This window comes from Diospyros lotus, chromosome 10 (assembly GCF_014633365.1).
Source record: "Diospyros lotus cultivar Yz01 chromosome 10, ASM1463336v1, whole genome shotgun sequence".
Classification (NCBI taxonomy): domain Eukaryota; kingdom Viridiplantae; phylum Streptophyta; class Magnoliopsida; order Ericales; family Ebenaceae; genus Diospyros; species Diospyros lotus.
In genome coordinates, this window is record NC_068347.1 from 16,327,178 (window position 1) to 16,335,028 (window position 7,851).

The following is a 7,851-nucleotide window of genomic DNA, read 5'->3' on the forward strand; positions in this document are numbered from 1 at the left end:
AAGAGTAAGCAAGGCGAGTCATACGCCCAACAATTGGAGAAAGTTTTGGCAGTGTTCTGGGAGAATAATATGCGTTTGAATTTTGACAAGTGTGCATTTGGGGTGAAATCAAGAAAATTCCTAGGATACATGATTACTCACAGGGGGATAGAGGCCAACTCAGAAAAGCTGCAAGCAGAGATTGACATGCAGTCCCCTTCATCAGTACAAGAGGTTCAAAGGCTGATGGGTCAATTGACAGCTCTGAGCAAGTTCCTCACCAAATACGCTGAACGCAGCCTCCCTTTCTTCAAGGCCTTAAAGGGGGGTCGAGATTTTCAATGCACTACCAAATGCGAAAAGACATTTCAAGAATTGAAGGAGTACCTAAAGGAGATTCCCATATTGACTCGACCGAAAACGAGAGAAAGGCTATGCCTATATTTGGGAGTCAGTCACCACGTTGTAAGCGTAATTCTTGTTAGAAAGATGGAACAAGTTGACAACCCAGTTTATTATGTGAGCAAGGTTTTGCAGGGAGCAGAGTCGCAATACCTCTACGCTGAAAATGTAGCTCTGGCGCTGATAATAGTAGTGAGAAAATTGAGACCCTACTTTCAAGCCCACAGCGTCACAGTGTTAACAGATCAACCATTAAGACAAATCCTACAGAAGCCTGAGTGTTCGGGAAGGCTAACCAAGTAGGCTATTGAACTCAATGAGTATAATCTCAACTTCGAGCTCAGAAAGGCAATAAAGGGGCAGGCATTGGCAGATTTTATAGTGCATTGCAATCACTCCCCAACAGCAAAAGAGTTGCACAGGAAAGAGTGGATGTTATTTGTAGACGGGGCATCCAATGTGAATGGAGTAGAGCAGGAGTGGTATCAATCTCCCCCGAGGAGGCGTTGGAATACTCCCTACGTTTCACACTTCCCAGTTCCAATAACACGGCTAAGTACGAAGTGCTGCTAGCGAGGATGAAATCCATGGATATTTATTTAAAGCAGATTTATTTAAAGCATAATGCACATTAAAATCCATGGATGATTTTGAAATGAAACTACTTTTGATGGTATTTCAGAAAGCATTTGCTTAAGAAAAGATGATACCAAAATCCCCCTTAAGAGCCATGGATCACTCTTAGCTATTAAGCCATAAAAGTAAATAACAGTACCTGCTCTGATACCACTTGTGAGAAAAGAAAGACACCCAAGAAGAGGCTAAATTGGGTTTTCAAAAACTTTTCTTCATTTTATAAACAGTTTCGCATTTATCAAACCATGAACACTTAATGTTATAATTATGACCTTGACTGAAAATGACATGTAGAAAGCGTAAAATAAATTTTATGCAAGAAGATTTACTGTCCTTAAATTTTAGAAAGCTATTGATTTCAGAATTAAAACTTAAAACAAATTTGCTAAGAAGAATGATAGTTGCCGAAAGTAAAATGTAAAGTTGCTGAAGGAAAAGTAAATTAACAATGTAGCACAAAAGGATGTATAGTGCTTCGGCTCAACCAACATAATCCACTATGAGCGGAAGATCTACAAAAAAGATGGTTATTGCAAGTATTAATCGAAAACACAAAAAAAATCGAAAATACACAAAGTATAGAGAAACTCCCTGACAGTCGCGGTAAAGGCGTTCAAGGCTTAGATCTGGGCAATAGAATCACCACTTAGGCAACACTGAGAATAGAAACACCAAGCCCCAACAAAGCCCAACCCCATATCTGTTCACCCACCCAAGAGGAAGCGAAAGCTCTACGCGAAGTAGAGTCCACACACAGGAACCAGAATCACGAAGATAAAGCGAGAAGCAAGAAGCCAAAAACGGATCGAGACTATGAAGCTAACCTACCAAGGACCGGCCACCCTGATTATATAGAGAGGGAAACCAAGAGGTGCGGCACATAAATGGCAAGAGGGCACCACACAAACCAGCAAGCAAACGCCGCACAAAGCGGCAAGGAAAGTCGAGAAATGCGGAGGGGACATCAGCACCGACAAGAGGGAGGGAGAGGGAGAGAGAGCGAGAGTCTCCCCAAAGACATAGGGTATATATACGTGGATAGTTAGGGCAAACATCAAAGTGCGTTGGGCTTCTCATTTCTTAACCAAATGGCCTTAGGCCCATTTTTCCTCCAAAGAATGATTAATGGGCTTATGGCTCGATTTCTGTATAAGGCTACCAATAAGTGGTGATATGGGGTTATGCTTCAATCACGGGCAGAGGCCTCTAAAGATTAGACCCACCCGAAAAATCGTCACCGCCTTGGGCCTTATTTGGAAACACAACCTAACATCCACTATCTTGCCTCCTCACTAAGGATTTTAATAAATCACTGCAGCTTTTGTAAAACAAGAACACGTATAAGCAGATCAAAAACATAAATGATTTAAGATACTACTCATGCATGCTTTAAGTTATTCTTGAAAAGGATAAAATTTAGAGTTTTATTACTTGAATGCATTCAACCTAAACATAAGCAACACTAGGAAATATTGCTTGGAATACATACAACATTTCTAGATGCTTTAAGATAGCACCTCTTAGATGCGACTTCATTCTTAATCGAGTGATTAACCATTACTCCACTATAAGCCCGAGAGAATGAATTTTTCGCAGCTTAACCAAATGATGCTTGACATCTACAACCCTATAAATACAAGTTTCAAAGCAACGAGCATTCAACTAATAAAGCCTCAAATAAATAACGTAGGCTTTGAGAATCTAGAACGTAGAATCACTTGCCCAAGCATATATACATATATATTTGAAAGCATGGATGCTAGATATTTATGCAACAACTAAACCACATCACGATTTGAATTTAGCGACGCTTCCACATAATTTGAGCACTTAAGATATTACCCAACCTTAAGCTTACTCACGAGGATACACGACATTTATTATCCACGACACTAATGCATTAGGATACTTAAGATATCATCCCCGAGTAACTTATTGATATAACAGACGCGTAAGAAAGAGAGAGATTAATCACTAGCAAAACATAGTGAGGTTATTGGTACAACCTTAATATGAAGTATAAGACAATATAAATCCTTCAAATCAAAACTCAAGTACCATCACTTGAGTAAACGATCACTTACTTAACAATCTCAACTCCTAGCACCTAAAACATAAATTACGAAATATACAAGATATAAGCACTTAATATCCTTTTCGAGAAGGAGAATACTATTTGACAATCATAAGGAGACAATAGAAATATTAAGGAATTCTCTCCCCATTTTCAAATATTCATTCCAAGACTTAGTACCAACAAATATTACAAGAATATATATATATTCAACACCAAGTTGATCAAACAGATGATTTAACTATCTTCTTAAGAAATCAAACCTTAGATAGATTTAAATAGAGGGTATGCTTCCCCGGCAAACAAGCCACAAATTCTTTTAACACTCGAGGCTTAATAGAATTTAGCATTCACGTTAGAATGAATCAAAACTGCTAATCAGTCTTTGCATATAAACACATACAAGCATTCAAGCATGTCATCTTGATAATTTAGGCAAACATTAATCAACAAAAGCAAATAATTCAAAATCATAAATCTAGCTTAAGAAAATTTGAACTAATGTATCGAAAGCTAAAGTGCTTTTAAGCACTAGGATTCTAGTCCTATGACACTCGAGTGACAAGCTCGAGCTTTTTTTAGAAATATCTATTCTATCTTAGCAACTCGAGTAACATTTCCCCATTACTCGACTAATATTCCATAGAGACCTATATCTACACACTCTTACTCGATTAACTTCACAGATTAATAGAGTATCTTATGACACTTTCTGGAAATATGCAGCACTATATGGATGAACTTGAAAACCACATTTCAAGACTTCAATCCATGAAAAATTTATTCACTCCTAGGATATTTTCCTCGTTCCCAGGATTTCAAATGAAATCTAAAATCAAATTCATTCAAGAACTTATCACAAAATATTATTGCACAAAAAAAAACTGTTTATCCTCAGATGCACGAATAATAAATCCATTCACGAGAACATATATTTTCGGGACAAACAATTTTCAAACATTCAATCATATTATCAAAATGCATATTCAGTAACTCCTAAACGCATCCATTTTTTTTTTAAGTGACAGAATTGCAACAAGTAAATAATCTTAAGAGAAGAACCTGATAAAGATTGGACACTCGATTAACTTTCTTTCACTATTCGAGTGACCATAAACCAAACTACCACTAAGTCTCAACAACACGTTAGAACTATGCTACTCGTAAGCATATGAATCCTATGCAGCAAAATCAAAATACAAAATCCTATAATGTAATTTTTAAATTCAAGAAATGCAAATACACCAAAGACATATCTCGTATAATGTTTTTACACTTCATGTGTACCCAAATCAATCAAGAAATATATTCAAGCAGGCTTCAAATTTCCCAAACATTTTCAAGTAATCCTAAACCAGATTTAATCACTCGATCCATCCTATCACTACTCAAGAGAGCTCAATCAACCTATCACTCAATGCAGTTATGATCTCAATCGCATAAACTGAATACATAGAATTGTGCCACTCATGAGCACGCCAAACATTGTCACTCACAAAGATTTTTAAAGCAGCGAATAATATTACCTTTAACCTAATACAATCGTAGGCAAACCAACCATTTGACTACCACCTCATCAAAACATCAAGATTTTTCCCTTAATTATCTAAATGCAAATCACGAACATTCAATCAAATATGAATGCACTTAGGCATAGAAATACCTTAGTCAACAAACAATCATTTTCATCATAATGCAATGATCATCCAAAACGATGAGCATAACTTCATTACATTCCAAAACATCAATCACAGAAGAACAAGCTAATTCAAGGATTTTTTCAATCATACACTCATAGAAAAATTCATCATCAAAACAATAGGACATAGCACTCAATGAGCAAGTCCATTTAAGACACTAGAATATAACTTAGCATCTATTTCCATAGGTACAGACGTACCTCAATTAACACCAGAAGCTCATATCCAAAAAATTTCATACTGACGAGCGAAAGATGATTTCATCTTCAAGGCTTTAATAATCAGCAAACATAAATAATCAATATTTAATCACACGCAATCAACGCAAACAGGCAAGGTTGAAAACCATATCAACAAAGACATTTAAATTTAAAGAGATATGAGATCGAAATATGTTACCTGGGGAGATGCATCGTTTTCTCCCAAAGCTGAATTGTTTTTAAGTCCCATGGACGGCATAGAAAACCTATCAAAGATAAAGTACCCAATCATTTGAGCCCTTGAACTTTCTAAGCTATTTTTGTATCAAACACATATTCTTAACTACAAAAACCATTTTTGGAGCTGCCTTGAGCTCATCCTTGGGAACCCATACCTTCTTTATTCTAAATATTCGTATGAAAAAAGTTTTCATATACATTAACCCTATCAATAGCATCAGTTATATCATAAGAAGAACAAGAAATGGTTACCCCTTCTTCTTCTATATGCTCCTCTTGACTCGTGGATGTAGCTCGAGATTTCTGAATGTAATCTTCTTTGATGCCCCTGTGTTCACTATCAAAAACCTCATGCAAAATATTAGAGCTAACAGATTTATTTAAAGTAGAATGCACATTTCAAATCCATAGATTATTTTGAAAGGAAATCATTTTTCATGGTATTTCATAAAGCATTTGCATAAGAGGAGGTGACACCAAAATCTCCCCCTGAGAGCCATGGACCACTCTTAGCTGTTAAGCTAGAAAAGTAAATAACGGTACCTGCTCTGATACCACTTTTGAGAAAAGATAGACACCCAAGAGGAGGGTGAATTGGGGTTTCAAAAAAATTTCGTGATTTTATAAATACTTTGAATAAAACAGTTTTGCCTTTATCAAACCACGAACACTTAATGTTTTAATTATGACCTTGACTAAAAATAATATGTAGAAAGTGTAAAAAAAATTATATGCAAAAAGATTTACTGTTTTTAAAATTTTAGAAAGCTGTTGATTTCAGAATTAAAACTGAAAACAGATTTGCTAAGAAGAATGATACTTGTCGAAAGTAAAATGAAAAGTTGCCGAAGCAAATGTAAATTATAAATGCAACACAGAAGGATGTGTATAGTGGTTCGGATCAACCACCATAATCCCCTGTGAGCGGAAGATCTACAAAAAATATGGCCGCTGCAAGTATTAATCAAAAACCAAAAAAATCCGAAAATACTCAAAAGTATAGAGAAACTCCCTTGCAGTCATGATAGAGACGTAACACCGAGAATACAACCACCAAGCCCCAACAAAGCCTAACCCCAAATCCGTTCACCCGCCCAGGAGGAAGCGAAAGCTCTACACGAAGTAGAGTCCATGCACAGGAACAAGAATCACGAAGATAAAGCGAGAAGCAAGAACTCGAGAACTGATCAAGACTATGAAGCTTACCTACGAAGGATCGATCGTACCGATTATATAGAGACAGGGAAACCGAGAGGTGCGGCACATAAATGGCAAGAGGGCGCCGCACAAACCAGCAAGCAAATGCCGCACAAAGCGATAAGGAAACTCGAGAAATGCGGAGGGGACATCGGCGCCGACAAGAGGGAGGGAGGGAGGGGAAGAGAGAACGAGAGTCTCCCCAAAGACATAGGTATATATACGTGGACAACTAGGGCAAAACATCAAAGTGGGCTGAGCTTCTCATTTCTTAAGCAAATGGCCTTACGCCCATTTCTCCTCAAAATAAATGATTAATGGGCTTATGGCCTGATTTCTATATAGGGCTGCCAATAAGTGGTGATATGGGTTACACTTCAATCACAGGCCGAGGCCTATGAAGATTAAACCCACCCGAAAAATCGTCACTACCTTGGGCCTTATTTGGAAACACAACCTACCATCCACTATCTTGCCTCCTCACTAAGGATTTTAATAAACCACTGCAGCTTTTGTAAAATAAGAACACATATAAGCAGATCAAAAACATATATGATTTTTATGCTATAAGCATAATGCACATGTACTACTCATGCATGCTTTAAGTTATTCTTAAAGAGGATAAAATTTAGAGTTCTATTACAAGAATGCATTCAACCTAAACATGAGCAACACTAGGAAATGTTGCTTGGAATACATACAACATTTCTAGATGCTTTAAGATAGCACCTCCTAGATGCGACTTCATTCTTAATCGAGTGATTAACCATTATTCCACTATAAGCCCGAGAGAATGAATTTTTCGCAGCTTAACCAAATGATGCTTGACATCAACAACCCTATAAATAAAAGTTTCAAAGCAACGAGCATTCAACTAATAAAGCCTCAAATGTTCTTCCATTAAATTTCAGAACATTGAGAGCCTTCAGAATATGATATTAAATATCAAATAAATAACTTAGGCTTTGTGAATTTAGAATGTAGAATCACTTTCCCAAGCATATATACATATATATTCGAGAGCATAGATGCTAGATATTTATGCAACAACTAAACCACATCGCAATTAGAATTTAGCGACGCTTCCACATATTTTGAGCACTTAAGATATTACCCAACCTTAAGCTTACTCTTAATTGTCACGAGGATACACGACATTTATTATCCACGGCACTAATGCATTAGGATACTTAAGATATCATCCCCGAGTAACTTATTGATATAACAGACGCGTAAGAAAGAGCGAGATTAATCACTAGCAAAACATAGTAAGGTTATTGGCACAACCTTAATATGAAGTATAAGACAATATAAATCCTTCAAATCAAAACTCAAGTACCATCACTTGAGTAAATGATCACTTACTTAACAATCTCGACGCCTGGCACCTAAAACATCAATTACGAAATATACAAGATATAAG